At 46.4% G+C, this 16318-nt stretch overlaps 1 long non-coding RNA gene across 1 annotated transcript; it reads right to left on the bottom strand.

Annotated features, from left to right (window-relative positions):
* Positions 1 to 9435: 9435 nt before the first annotated feature.
* On the bottom strand, positions 9436 to 16307 carry LOC138302093 (uncharacterized). Its single transcript, XR_011205271.1, has 2 exons — positions 16220 to 16307; positions 9436 to 10536 (listed from the first exon to the last, which is right to left on the bottom strand). It is a non-coding gene; the product is annotated as an uncharacterized lncRNA (long non-coding RNA).
* Positions 16308 to 16318: the final 11 nt, after the last annotated feature.

Here is a 16318-nt window from a genome sequence, read left to right as displayed (position 1 = left end):
GCTGCTGGACATGAGACTGTTGCCTCCCAAGAAAGAATGACCCACGGCCAAACCCTTTGAATCTACAGAAAGATCTGTAGGTCGCAGAAGAAGAAGCCTGAAGGCCCAAAGATTTTGCAGTGACCCTGCTATCTTTAAATCTCTCCAGGGCTGAGTAGCTTCTGCAAGAGTTCACCTCCAGGGTATAAAATCTCCCACTCAGGGGACACATCTAACCCACTAACAGAGTCTAAGCACTTGAAATCACCTGAAGGCCCCAGGATTTCTCCTTCCTCTAATTGTTGTTGTTTTTCTTGATACTGTTGCTTCTCCAGAAGTCTCAAGGCCCTCCTTCTCAACCGAAGTCTGAACTCCAAATGTATTGTCAATAGAAAGACGCAGGCTTTGAAGGAGAAGGTAACACTGGTGGAGGAGGTGTGGGTAGCGAAGCCACACTCTATGCTGAAGTAGAGCATTGGGATCCATCTTGAGCCGGTATCGACTCCATCGGCGCTGCTGACACCGTAATCCGGGGCAGAGGCGTGACACCCTTGGAGCCGAGCCAGTATCCTCGCAAGGAATTGCTGGTAAAAAGGGCATAAATGGGGCCTGCTGATACAGCTCAGACAACCCCAGCGTGAAAGCCAATGGACCTTTGTGACCAGCAGGTGCACCAGAGGGGACCTTCGCCCTATTAAAAATGCTAAACAGAGCATTAAGGAATAAAGACGGATCCGCTGCCAGAGCCAGGAAGGCATGATAATCTTGATCCCCTTGCGGTGGCTGTGCTGTATCATTCGCTTGAACTTCAAACTCCTGACCGTGTGTGGATGCAGGAAAGAAATGAGCTGTGGGACTTGTTGGTGACTCGGAGATCTCGATCAAAGTTGGAGCCAGACATGCCTCCGGAGACTGTGGCTGAGGAGACACGGTGGGGCTGACCTCCCAAGTTGTGCTGTACCGTCTCGGAGAAGACTGAGACCGATCTCGGGATGAACGGCGTTGTGACTCATGCCGTTGGCATCGCTTCTTATGAGACCTTAAAGATCTGTGTGCCGAAGTGTCCTGTGTCCTCGATCTTCGCCGACCTCTTTTCTCCTTCTTAGCTTTTGCTAAGAAAAGCTTAGCCTCTCTTTCCTTCAGAGCTTTTGGGTTCATACGTTGACAGGACGAGCAACCTGCCACGTTGTGATCAGAGCTCAGACACCAGAGGCAATTCATGTTCAGATCCATCACCGACATGTGGCCCTCGCACTCACTACAAGGTTTAAAACCAGATTTCTTCAGTGGAGACATAGTAGCGCTACAAAACAATTCCCTTGATACAGGTGAGAAACTACTGAGAAGTAGAAAAACCATTAGCAGCGAAGGCGCGGAAAAAAGGGAACTGACGTCAGCACCCCGGCAAGGATTTCTTATGGCTCTGATGATGTCAGATGGAGTCGCGTGCAGAGCATTGCAGTTGGGACATCCTCTTCGACGTGGCAAGCTAGGCAAAAAAATGTCCATCAAATGCTAGCGCATTTGGGGGAATTCCTAAGGTGAGGAATCCACAGGTAGTTGTATCCATCAGAAATAGCACATCTAAACCTTTTCCTGCCTACATTCTCACATATGCCACACCATGCTATAACAGATAAAGGATGCATTTCTCATGCATTGCACAAGAATGCAATTAGGAACTAAGGCATGTAAAAACACAATATTAGCTGATGACACTGTACAGTCAGTAAATAGGCAGAACATTGGATGGAGGGAATTTGATATGAACTTTGCTTTGCATGGCAAGAGTTGGGTACCTCTGACCTGAGTGTACAAGTGCATTGTAGAGTAACTCACAAATCTTGTATCCACCCAAAAGTGAAATGTAAGTTGAGTGTGCCCCACTACATATGCTTGTATCTGGAAATGCAGTCTCCTTGGACCAGGAGGCACGTGCAAAGTCCTGCCCTCAGAGTCTATGTAGTGTTATTAATGTTGAAAAGATTAAGATATAGATCATGTGTGAATGGCAGCATCTTGTTAATTGCACTTCACAAGTATAAGGGACTATTTAAACATGTCTAACTGAGGGGTGACTGAGGGATAACTCACCTATTCTAAAGGTATGTTTTGTGACACACTCACCCCAGAACTATGTCGTGTTTCATGATATTTGTGGTCATGACAACATCAAGTGAGGCAAGCTTGGGCCTGGCCAAGGCATTCACAACTGAAAATTTGCAATGTGTAACTGTGTGCACATGCAGAGATTGTGTGTGCTGCTACATTGTGTTCAGCAAGAAACCCTCTGCCGCAGTCCAAAGTGAGTGTAGTACCAAATAGTGTGCAATGACTTCGGCCCACAATATGACCCTGGGCCCACCACATCTCCGCTCAGACCGACAGGGCGGTCGGACTCACCGGGCCGCAGAGGACCATCTCTAACCCACTGGTCCACAGGAGACCGGCGGTGGTATTAGGAGTCGCCTTTCCACCAGGGTTCCTGCAGCTGTAGCACCGCCACGAAAACCCTTACGGAAAGGCTACCGGTCACAGAGAATTTCTTCAGTCTCACCGGCAGATGGCTCCCCCCCATTCCAGCAAGCACAATACCCCTCATACCCCTCCCTCTAGGTACAGCACCCCGCATACATGCACACGTACCTAGACACCCAAATGCACCCTGCATACGCTCATTCACCAACACTGTCATACACGCATTCACTCACATGCATCCATACACACATTCACATCAACACTCATATTTGCATTCACTACAACACTGATACTCGCATTTGCCACAACACTCATACTCGCATTCACCACAACACTAATACTCACATTCACCTCACCACTCATACACACATACATACACAGTACCATTCATACACACACTCACTTCTACATTCATACACGTATTCAGCCACGCACACATACATGCACACATGCAGACAACACCTTCTCACACACAACACCACCCACCCTCCCACCCCCTTTCCTGTCAGAGGATCGACTTACCTAGTCCGGGGAGGAGGTCGACAGGCAGGGAACGGGCACTTCCAGCTCCGGCAGCATCCCGCCATCAGGACACCGCCATGCCTTATTACTGCTCATAATACGGCGAGAGAGCCCTTCTGGTGGGGCCGGGCCAGTGGTGGAAACGCCCCGGCGCCTCTGCCCACCAGCACCCAAAATGTAGCGGAAATCCAGCAGTACTCGTAATATGGTGGGTGGAAGACCGCCAGCACAGGCGGTCTGCTGCTGCCCATAGATTGGAGGTCTTGCAAAAAGGCCACCAAAGGCATAATGAGGGCCTTAGTGTGTGTCCCGCACTTCATGACGTATGTTGCCGGCTTACCTTGGTCACTTACAGTATAGTTTACCTGTGGTCCTGCAGGTGCAAACAGAGGGGCATTTAATGTGCATGGTCACACAGTGCAGCACAGATAGTCTCCCTATGCCACATCAATGTTTGTATGCACATAGCAAGAGAAGTGCAGTATCTTACCTAATACTTATAAATGTTGACACTTGAGCTGCGCTGGTGTTGGATCGACTACCTAGGTTCAATGCAGGCGCACCTGCCCCATGATGCAAGGATGCAACTGTTGTGTGCAGGAATGGATGTGACGTAATGGTGTGTCTTTCTGTTAACCAAACAATGCTGTAAGTGCTAGTGCTCCATCTATGTATGCTGAGGAAAACATGACACAAAGAAAGTCAAAGTAAAGTTAAGATGTCAAGGTCTAACTACATGGAATATCACTCCTGTCAAGGTAGTCAACATTGGCACGTTGCAGGTTTGTGTGGTGTCCTCTGTCAGTAAATGCACATATGACTGTCTGGTGTGAATGGCTAGCCACATTCAAAGTTCAAGGAACCCCTCTCTGGTTCAGAATAATGTGATGCAAGGAATAGCGAAACATAGTGACACTTGGGGTTCACCACACTTGTCTGGCCTTCTCAAGCTGGCCTTGTAATGATCAAACTATGGGCGAACAGATTTAGCTAACACTTTTCGGGGTGTTTTGTTCATGTGCCACACATATTGTTCCAGACTCAAAGCTCAGACAGCAGATGTGTCTGTACCCCAAAATGCCATGGTGGTTGTCGGCTATTTCAGTCTGATAAATTATGTCTGCCCACAGTCACAGGTGTCATATTGGCCTAACACCATACCTTCATATATAACAAGATAATCTGTGTGCTGGATGCAACAAACACTGTAGACTGCCTGAAGCAGCCAGTGTATGATGTTCCCTGAGTGTGTATTTCATCTGTAATCTATCCTATGGCAAATATTCAGACAGATAGTAGGAATTTGAACTTAAAGAATTTGCCCCTGAAGATCCTTCAGTGCAGAGGAGGCTCAGAGGTCCCAGTGTCCCCCTCTGGCACTATGCAGGCAGTGCTGGCCTTTGGCCTGAGAGCTCATGACTGGGTCCAGAATGTGGTCTCACCCACTATATACTTTGTGGGGAGGCCCCCCTCACATTTCTTCATGCCACAATTCACAAACGAGCCTGTACAGAACACAAATGTTTAATGTTGAAATACCCTCCACTTGTAGCATGTAAGGAGCAAGGTAAGGAGAATCACCTACCATGTTCACTGTCTACTGTGTGTTGCATTGTTCAGCACACGTATAGAGTTGGGCATACCCCTGCCAATTCAATAACTTCCAGAGTGAAGCCCTTCCAAAACTGAATGTTGAGACAGCCATCAAAGGCATGCACCCTTGCACCATGTAGCAAGGAAGGATGTTTTGTGCACACTCTGCTCTCTGTGCACCAGTGACATGATTAGTTTGATATTGTCCTTAAACACTTCCTTATGGCATACATCAATCCATTATTAAGCCATTTCAACTTTGTCACATGCTACGTGTCCAACAAGCAGAGAATACAAGATGTTTGGAAGCCATTGATCTGTGCTTCGTATGTACGCAGCGTGCATGTTCAATATTCACAAAGCAATGTACCATATTTTTGTCTTGTAGGTGGTCCTGGACCATACACTCTGGCCTAGGTGGAGCCTTTCAAGGATCCCAATCCTACCAGTGTCTGTCAATAGAATGTGTATTTAGATTTTTAAGGCTTGTGAATGATATATAATGTTATTAACATTTTGATGTGTATGGGGTCGCATCATTCACCTGAAACCAATTTACAGTGCATGTCAATTCACCAATGAAGTAGCACATTGTAACATGTGCCAATAATAAGGACAAATGTCAATGTGCATGTAGTGGCAATGTATGCAAGCCCACATGATGGATGGCTCAATATCTGCTGTGGTAATATTTAGCCAGCTACGGGTTGGATGCTTAAAGCACATGTACTATCACCAGCCCCACTCTCTACAGGTGGTCAGAAGTTTCATTGTCTAGCACCTATACCATGGCAAAAACGTCAAAAATGTTGATCCAAAATATGTTATGGAGAAGTGGCATGAGATAGGCTTAGTTGTTCAGGTCACAGAATGCTTGCCTATGTCCAAATTTGAACATGAGACGGGTGGGGTGCGGTGTAACACATATTCAAGACTACATTAACAATTGTCAGCATTACAGGGTGATGGAATACTACACACAGTGAACCTCCTTTCAAAAACAATACTTCCACTATTGTTGTTTAGCATGATACTACGCCCATACACACAGAATACGTTTATCCTCGCTACCAAAATTGACATTGTGTAAAAGACTATAGGCATGATCAGACATTCATGCTGTTTAATAACAAATACTTTGTGATCCATGCATGTACCAGTAGCTAGACGTGTAGCCAAACTTCACAATCAGGTAAACTTGTGTGACCATGTGAGCAGGCTAGGCATCACAAAACAACACCCCTTCCTATGATAGATGCTGCATATGTAGTTGTGAGGGGGTAATGTTAAACATAGAATTGATTAGAGTAATCACAGTGGCCAGATGGCATATCACCGTGTGTTGCTGTGAAGGGGTAAGTGCATTGTCTTTAGGAATCATTTACTTCCTTTCATCAGTTAGGCAACATTTATCCTTAACTATAGCAACAGTAATCTTGCCTCATGTGTACCTTAGCATCCCTCACAGTACTCCATATCATTAACATGTGAGATGGGGTGACAGAGGACCACTTAAAAAGATGCCATGGGAAATGTGAGGATGTAGGGGAGAAATTAATTGAGCCTGGGGTTGGATGGTTTATCTTCAGACTGCCTGTCTGATGCACATTGCTAGTTTAGTGTCCACATGGCAAGATATGGCCATATGTCCTGACAGGAAGTGCGGTATCCTACCTCAGTGCAGACAAAACAGGTATGGGTACACGTGCACATGTTCCTAGTCTACACATGGAAATGCAGTTAAATACCTCACTCATGGCCTCATATACCCAATGTCCTAATCTAGAAAAAGATTCCTACCTTTGCAGTGAGTTTCTCAACTTAGATGCAATGCGGGAAGGACCATATGCAGGTCTACACTGTGTCAGCAGAATACAGCCTATTACATTGTTTACCTACTGGTAGCATTACCCCTGCTGTCTAGCACCAAAGCTGTCACCCTTGACCTTCAAGATACAGCACAACGTACCTGTAAATATGCGATCTGAAGCATGGATGCACACTCTCATTACATGGATATGCTTTTTGTTAATGTGCATCAAGGAAAGTAGCCTTGCTGACATGTGGACATACACCAGGATATGTAAAGGTCCAACTGGTATTGCAGGAAATTTATTCCATAAGCTATGTGTTAGAGTACTTGGTATTTCCATGAGTCAACATTCAAGAAGTGTCCAACAGGTCTGTTTTACAGGAGTTAGCTATCCACCCTCCATCTATGTTTTAACTACCTGGCAGAGTCAGCCAATGCAGCAATTTGCCATATGAGTTAACTAATGCTGAGGCACACTACCTGTACTTGCCTGACCTAACTCATTTCACATAGGTTACTGACCACAAAATATACCCTGTTGCATGCTGCATAACCAACACCAGGGTGTCCCTATGTGGACCATGTGTTCAATTCCATGTGTACACCACATCATACTTCCAACTCACTCTCTGGATTGATATGGTTATAAGTTTATTTGTGTGGACATTGCTATTTTATATACCTACACTGCCAGCACTTGAGTATGTTTGTCTTATCACATTAGGAGAAGTGAATGCTTAGAAGGAAGATTGTTCATTTCTCTTTCCAAAAATGTGGTTTTGGCTGGACAGGCCACATGTGATGTTTAGAAAATGTGAGCCTATTATTGCTGACAACATACACAAGTTCAGCTTTGGTTGAGATATATGTCCTTCATTTCCACCAGACAACAAGACATGACAGCAGAGGAGGGGAAAGCCTGTATCATTAGGCTGGAGCACTACTGTCACATCAGGCACGGGGCAAAGGCCTACAAGTGGATGGGGAGACTTGTACGAGGAAGGAAAGGCAGCTAGTACCTGAAAGTCAGACAGGCAGGGGCAACCAAGACCTTCCAAGGCATCAAGCCCTCAGGATGTGGGCCAAAACCACAGTGGAGTCCAAGTAGCGGATCCACGCACATCATCTGCACAGCAGGGCTAAGTAACAGATGCAATGCTCACGACCCTTGGAGTGAGCTCAATATTTGAGACACAGGCCCTGAAAGACCTACAATAATTTGATCAGAGGAATGGCTGTCATGGAGGGGAAACTCTCTAGTCTGCAGGCCTTGGTGCAGACTTTGCAGCAGATGAGTGCCCAGATTTAATTCTCCCTTGGGCTTTTACCTTTCCTTTGTTGTTTAATACTTGTTTCTATAGTCTTTTTAGCATAGTTTGAATAGGTTTAGCATAGGTATAGGTTAGGGTAGTATTAGTTATTATATCTTTTATTAGTGAGTAGTGTTACTGTGTGCATATGGTTGGGTATGTTTCTGTTGGAGCTTGATATATTGTGTGTGTTTTACGAAATACCAAAAATATATACTTGTTTAGATTTATTTGTTTAGGTAGTGTCTGTTCAGGATGTTTTTGTCTTTTGTGTTGTGCAGAGATAGGTGTAGTGAGGGGGTGGGGGATTGATGTTTAACATGTCTGCTGTGTTACATGTGTAGCACAGATGAGGCTAAGTTTAGGTAGGTTAAGGCAGTTTTAAGATAAAGTAGTGTGGGGTAGGTAGGTTAGGTTAGTTTAGGCTTAGGTTAGATAGTGTTAGGTAGTGTAGGCTACTTAGTTTTAGTTAGTGATATTTAGGACTTTCATATATTCAACTTGTTTCTACTTTCACAAACTAAAGGCATATTCACTGCCCAACAGTTGTCATGATTGCTAATGTTGGTTTGAGTGCATGATATTTTTGGTAAATATGTGTAACGTAGTGAGAGGCCTATGGACAAGTGTCAGTAAACAGTGCAATGGAGTCATTTAGGGACTCTTCAACATTCTATGGGCACTGTAAGTAGTCCTCTTTGTGCGACTGGACAAACAGCCCAACACAGATAGTCATCTACTTTAGCACTGAGTGTAGTTTAAGATACAACAGGGATGGAACAGTCACCACAGGGTACACAATCATAGCTTTGTACACACACTGGTGCCTGGCACTTACACACTCACCCTTGAAGTATTGTACTAGTATGCCATTGTGGTATGCTGGTTTATATCCACAAAAGTGCCCCTCATCTGACTAGAAATGTCAGTCATCATTGCCATTGAGTACTTGCTAAGTGAGGCACATCCTGCATGGGAATTAGTGCAAATACTTGCTAAGCTGGTGTACACAATTGTCTGACATTAGGGATGTGTAGCTTGTTTCCAAGCTCTGTGGTCTGGCTCCTCTATACTGTCATATGTGTACATAGTACAGTTGATGTCATATGTGGTTACACTCACACTCAGTGCTTGCAAGGGTTCTCAGTGCCATAGGAACACATTGTCCCTTTGTATCCCAGTGTGCTTTGACACACCATTTAGTAGTTGCAGTTCATGTTTAATAACATCCAAAATGTAGCACTGAGCTTCTACATCTTTGTTTGGCATAGGTATGATGCTATACTGAAGGAGTCTGGCCATTTTTATCAGCATATTGTCAGTGCATGCATTATGATAGTACTCATAACATATCTTCTATGTAAGCACTGAGGCTGACATATGTGCATGATTACCTTTTTATGGTAAGTAAGCTAAATATATGTAGATGTGTAAGAATGTGTTAGTGGCTCACCTGTGTCACAGGCCCCAATGTGTGCCATCCTGCAATTGTGTGATTAGTTGGCCTAATTCACTGTGCGGCACCCAAGGTACCAAGTCAGACAATTACATTTAATAGTTCAACAAGATTTGCAACATAATGGCATGGCAGGGGAGGTCCACGATACTTGGCCTTCTCCAACAAGCGAATGTATAAGGGGCTGTAGCGCATATCCCTTTAGATGTTATGATGTGCCTTTGTGTCTACACATCGACCATGGTCTAGTTAGTCCCATCTGCAACAGAAATACAACAAACAGGTTCAAGTTAGTGCATTTATTTACTGGTGCGTTCGTAGGCTGATTAACAGTAGCAGTTCTGGCAGCAACAACCCCAACATTATTTGAGAGGCAAAGGATGTCCAGACATGGGGTATACATGTCATGTGACATGTGGAGAAGAGGTGTATTCCAGTGAGGAAGAGGTTCAAATTGCCATTAGGGAAGGTAGGCCTCATTGACCGTCACACAAACGGATCAGATTAACAGGTGGACATACAAAACAGAAACAGTATTAGGTGACAAGTGCAGTGGCATGATAATTGACACAGGTCCAATGAGAAATTGGCCAAGAGCCAAAGATAAATGTCACTGGCTAGTTCTCCCCTGGAAATTGGGAAAGTCCACATCTTGTGTTGTGCCTCTCCTGAGGATGGTGGTGTTTGTGCAGAAGGCATTTGAGGCACACACATATCAGGTGCTGAAGATGTGGCTCCCCTGTTCCCAGGAGCATTTGCCTGTGCCAACAAGTAAGGCAGCACAGCGCTGAGAAGGGTCTGCTGCCTTATTAGCACAGCAACAACGTTGCAATGAAAGGCACGCATTGTTGCAATATAGGGTCCTGCTTCTGCTCCATAGATTCCAGGATGGTGTGTGTAGCTCCCAGATGGGTGGCAACCTCACTGGTGTCACATCGGCAGGGCTGTTCTTGCCTCTGCCCCATGACACCAGTGATGTCAGATAGGGACTGTTCCAATCTCTGAAGCGGAGGGTAGGTGGCTCTTTTTGCCTCAGATGTGTACTTATTGGGACCAAGGCATCTAAGGACTCCCTCTATCGTGCTCGCAATGGTCTTTATCCCCACCCCCACATCATCTATTATCTGCCACTGGACTCCTACCGATTAGCACTGAAAGACAAATTGAGGGTCCTCAGAGTCCTGAGCTGGGTTGGAGCTGGCAGATGGGGTAGGTCCTGTTGGAGGCAGTTCATCTGGAGACCCATCAACACTGTCAGCCCCTCCTGCAACCAAAGGTCTTACAATGTAGTCCAGGATTAGCTGAAAAGTGTGGGGGCAGGAGGTCATTGCCAGCAGGATGGTCATCCAGGACAGACAGCTGGTCAGGAGGAGTAGTTTCTCCCTCTGCAATAAAATGGAGATATATCAATGGTGATCTATGCTAAATGTTGACGAGTAATCTGGCTGACATACAGTATTTATCCTCATTCACTTTCAGTACAACACAAATGTGTAGGACCCTTGTGACTTCTAGGTATTGAGGCCAAGTGGCACTGTAGTTGTCTTTCAGATGGCAGTATCTGTGCATTGTCCACCAACTACTGAGTGACAAGGATGATTAGTTGTGTCATACCACACACTGCAACACATTTACACAGCTTGCTTGCCTGCCCTGCCAATGTGGGTAAGTTAAGGAAAGGTCCACATCTGCCTTGTAGATTAGCTTTCATTTTCATAATGGCTGCACTGAATGTGTTTTCTGGTATTGACAGCACTACTGTGCACATTTCAACAAGTCACCTGGGTGCCATGGAATTTCCTCTAGCCACGGCTCCTGGGAAAGTGGTGTGGGTTTGGTCAAGCATTTAATTTGATCCTGCAGTCTGCCTTACACACTGTACACCACAGCAGTCTGCCTTGTTGTGGTGTCTTGTATGTACATTGTGCATTCATGTTGCCAATGGCTCATCTCGATCACGCATCCACATTACTCTACACAGCTAGCAAGCTTGCTACACTGCGGGAATATGTAAGGGAGTGTACTCACCATGGTTGTGCTATCTGTGTATATTCATGGGACTTCATTAAAAACACAGTTGGCTTCATTGTTAAAACAGTGTGTGCTAACTGTACGGAGATAGGCCCAGTCAAACTAGGCAGGTTACTAGCACTGACGCTCATCCCATTTCATCATTGCCCAAGTTGGTTATCTGCCGAGGATCACACATTGTTTGACTCAACCCAACTCACTCGTACATGACTCCTCTAGCAATCCTCATTTAGGGCTAGGGAGGCCACTTCTTGTCACACACTGATGGAACCCAGATCATAAATTGACTCATGTGATGCCAAGCCCTATGAGTCACCACTTCCAATCACCCAACATGGCTGCCTGTATTTAAGGGCTACATGTCTCACTGTACACTTCATGCTAGTAGTTGTGATAATCAGTGACACATACCTACCCTGGTTTCCCATACACGTAGTCCCATAAACTTCTAACCCTCCTCCCAACCCTGAATCCTGCTCATAGTTGTGGCAACCTAGCGCATCCTGTCACTTCACAGTTCCCTGTTTGACTTCCTCCCGCTTTGATATAAGTGGCCTAGTAGGACGTTTTCTTGTCCATCGCACCTCTACATCTTCACCCACATCACATGTAGGATGAGGTACATCTATTCCCTCTTGTATGTCATCCTTTCCCAGCTGCAACACGAGTGTGACACTATTAGACGTTATAGTGCATGTGTATTGCTCAGGCTACCTTCCAGTACACACATCAGTTCTCACCTCCTTGCTATGCAATGTCTCTCCAATCAAACACAATACCAGTTCAATGTGCTCAACCACACCTACATTGCACAGCACTACCAGGGGCCCACTGGGCTCACACACAATCTATTGTTTGAACAAACACACATGGTCCTCTGGGATGCATCACTTAGATCTCGCCCAGTATTAATTTGTACATAAAAGGAGTTAGGGTGGTCTCTACCATGGGAAGCAACACCTTTGTGCTCTCACCCTGCACATCAAGTAACCTGTGTACAATGTAGTTTCATGCTAGTTGTAGTAAGGTAGCCTCTTTCTAGCCTTGTTACCCCCACTTTTGGCCTGTTTGTGAGTATATGTCAGGGTGTTTTTACTGTCTCACTGGGATCCTGCTAGCCAGGGCCCAGTGCTCATAGTGAAAACCCTATGTTGTCAGTATGTTTGATATGTGTCACTGGGATCCTGCTAGCCAGGACCCCAGTGCTCATAAAGTTTGTGGCCTGTATGTGTTCCCTCTGTGGTGCCTAACTGTATCACTGAGGCTCTGCTAACCAGAACCTCAGTGTTTATGCTATCTCTGCTTTTAAAATTCGTCACTGCAGGCAAGTGACTAATTTTACCAATTATAATTGGCACACTGGAACACCCTTATAATTCCCTAGTATATGGTACATAGGTACACAGGGTATTGGGGTTCCAGGAGATCCCTGTGGGCTGCAGCATTTCTTTTGCCACCCATATGGAGCTCAAACAATTCTTACACAGGACTGCCACTGCAGCCTGAGTGAAATAACGTCCACGTTATTTCACAGCCATTTTACACTGCACTTAAGTAACTTATAAGTCACCTGTATGTCTAACCCTAACGTAGTGAAGGTTAGGTGCAAAGTAACTTAGTGTTAGGGCACCCTGGCACTAGCCAAGGTGCCCCCACACTGTTCAGGACACCATTACACGCATGCACTACATAAGGGTCAATACCTATATGTAGCATTACAATGGTAACTCCGAACATGGCCATGTAACATGTCTAGGATCATGGAATTGTCACCTCAATACCATTCTGGTATTGGGGGTGACAATTCCATGCATCCCCGGGGCTCCAGCATAGATCCCGGGTAGTGCCAAACTAACTCTCTGGGGTTTTCTCTGCAGCTACCGCTGCTGCCAATCCTCAGACAGGTTTCTGCCCCCCTGGGGCCTTGGCAGCCCAGTCCCAGGAAGGCAGAACAAAGGATTTCCTCTGAGAGAGGGTGTTATACCCTCTCCCTTTGGAAATAGGTGTTAAGGGCCTGAGAGGAGTAGCCTCTCCTGGCCTCTGGTAATGCTTTGAAGGGCACAGATGGTGCCCTCCTTTCATAAGCCAGTCTACAACGGTTCAGGGATCCCCCCAGCCCTGCTCTGGTGCGAAACTGGACAAAGGAAAGGGGAGTGACCACTCCCCTGACCAGCACCTCCCAAGGAGAGGTGCCCAGAGCTCCTCCAGTGTGTCCCAGAACTCTGCCATCTTGGATGCAGAGGAGTGAGGGCACAATTGACACCTCTGAGTGGCCAGTGCCAGCGGGTGATGTCAGAGACCCCTCCTGATAGGTGCTTACCTTTCTCTGTAGCCAATCTTCCTCTGAGGTCTCTCCTGTGGGTTTCTCTTCAGATAACGAATGCAAGAGCTCACCAGCGTTCCTCTGCACTTCTTTCTTCGACTTCTGCCAAGGATCGACCGCTGACTGTTCCAGGACTCCTGCAAAACCGCAACAAAGTAGCAAGAAGACTACCAGCAACAGTGTAGCGCCTCATCCTGCCGGCTTTCTCAACTGTTTCCTGGTTGTGCATGCTCCTAGGGCTGTCTTCCTTCACCCTGCACTGGAGCCATGAAGAAATCTCCTATGAATCGACGGAAACTTCCCCCTGCCAACGCAGGTACCAAACTTCTGCATCACTGGTCCTCTGGGTCCCCTCTCATCTTGATGAGCATGGTCCCTGAAACACAGGAGCTGGATCCAAGTGTCCCCGACAGTCCAGTGGCCCTTCTGTCCAAATTTGGTGGAGGTAAGTCCTTGCCTCCCTACGCCAGACACTAATCCTGTGTACTGCGTGAACTGCAGCTGCTAGGGCTTCTGTGCACTTTTGCAAGACTTCCTTTGTGCACAACCTAGCCCAGGTCCCCAGCACTCCGTCCTGCATTGCCCAACTCGCTGAGTTGGACTCCGATTTCGTGGGACTCCCTTTTGTTGTGCTGAGATGACTGCTGTGCTCAGATTTTCTGAACGTCTCTTCAGGTACTTCTGCTGGTGCTGCCTGCTTCTGCATGGGGTCTCTCTATTGCTGAGTACCCCCTCTGTCTCCTCCTCCAAGGGGCGACCTCCTGGTCTTTCCTGGGCCTTGGCAGCACCCAAAATCCTCAACCGCGACCCTTGCAGCTAGCAAGGCTTGTTTGTGGTCTTTCTGCGTGGAAGCAACTCTGCATCCTCCAGCACGCTGCGGGACATCTTCTGACCAAAAGAGAAGTTCCTGGCACCTTCCGTTGTTCCAGAATCTTCAGCTTCTTCCACCCGGAGGCAGCCCTTTTGCACCTTCATCCAGGGTTTAGTGGGCTCCTGCCCCCCCGGACACTTGCATGACTCTTGGACTTGGTCCCCTTCCTTTACAGGTCCTCAGGTCCAGGAATCCATCTTCAGTGCTTTGCAGTCAGTTGTTGTCTTTGCAGAATCCCCTAGCTCGACTTTACTGTCTTTCTGGGGTAGTAGGGTAACTTTACTCCTACTTTTCAGGGTCTTGGGGTGGGGTATCTTGGACACCCTTAGTGTTTTCTTAAAACTCCCAGCGACCCTCTACACACTACACTAGGCCTGGGGTCCATTTGTGGTTCGCATTCCACTTTTGGAGTATATGGTTTATGTTGCCCCTAGGCCTATTGTCTCCTATTGCATTCTATTGTGTTCTACAGTATTTGCACTACTTTTCTAAGTGTTTTACTTACCTGATTTTGGTTTGTGTTTATATTTTGTGTATTTTACTTACCTCCTAAGGGAGTATATCCTCTGAGATAGTTTTGGCATATTGTCACTAAAATAAACGGCCAGAAGTAGTAAGCGTTTTGCATGGCGCAAACTGCTAAAATCGCAGTTTGTGCCATGCAAAACGTGCATCGTGAGGCACATTCCCATTTTGCAAGTCATAACGGAATCGCAAAATGGGAATGCAACTCGCAAATAGGAAGGGGTGTTCCCCTCCTATTTGCGACTCGCACAGTGATGCAGAATTGCTTTGTGATCGCGAATGCGGTCGCAAAGCAATTTGCAGTTACCACTAGTGTTACACTGGTGGTAACCCTTTTGCAAAAGGGAGGGGGCCCCCATGGGACCCCTTCCCCTTTGTGAATGTTGCCCTTAATGTTTTTTCAGAGCAGGAAGTCCAATGGACCACTGCCTACTCTGAAAAACCGAAACAAATGGTTTCGTTTTCGTTTTTGTATTGCAACTCGTTTTCCTTTAAGGAAAATGGGCTGCAATACAAAAAAAAACTGCTTTATTTAAAAAGCAGTCACAGACATGGAGGTCTGCTGTCTCCAGCAAGCCACCATCCCTGTGAGTGCAGGGAATCTCAATGGGGTCGCAAAATGCGACCCACCTCATTAATATTAATGAGGTGGGTCTTTGCGACCCCATTGAGATTTGCAGACGGTGTCTGAGACACCGTTCTGCATCTGATTTTGCAATGCACGGCGTCGCACCGACTCGCAATTTCCGATTCGTAAAATCGGGGTTTACTACATCTGGCCCAAAGTACCCTTATTTTTGGTAACTCTGAGTATTGTATTTTTATGATATAGTGCAAAGTGATATAAGTGGTATGGTAGGAGCTTTGCATGTCTCCTAGTTCAGCCTATGTGGTGATATTACACATGCCCCACACCTGACCCCTATTTCTCCGATGAGGAGTTTATCCTCTGACAACCTAATTCCATTCCATTGCTTTGCAATCCAGATTTGGCTTTATGACCCCAAGACAAACACACTAGCCTCATTGTGCAAGGGGGCATGCAGTATCGAAGTCAGGGTGGGCATGGTGCCAGTGTCCTGGCATGTTGTGGTGTTCCTCTCCAGATTTTTTGCTTTCTATTGGGGCACTTTAGTCTTGGTCAATTACACAACAAGTCAGACTATACAAAGATTGACATTACTGGGGAGAGAACATGGCAGCCAGCTAGGTGCAGGCTGCTCCCCTAGAACCTGTTGCGCGAGAGTACAGGAGTCTGCGCATTTCCCCGTAATGAGGAGCAGCTAAATCGTGGGGATTAGAGGCAGTAAACATTTACCTGAACGTTGCCCTGGAGGGATTATCAGAGTCCCTGGTGTCCATGGAATCCTCACCGCTACCCACCTGCCAACGCTCGGGCTGCAGCGTGGCAAGTGGG

This window comes from Pleurodeles waltl, chromosome 6 (genome assembly GCF_031143425.1).
Source record: "Pleurodeles waltl isolate 20211129_DDA chromosome 6, aPleWal1.hap1.20221129, whole genome shotgun sequence".
NCBI classification, from domain to species: Eukaryota; Metazoa; Chordata; class Amphibia; order Caudata; family Salamandridae; genus Pleurodeles; species Pleurodeles waltl.
Note: the sequence above shows the minus strand (reverse complement) of the source record. Positions and strands in the feature narration are given on the sequence as shown.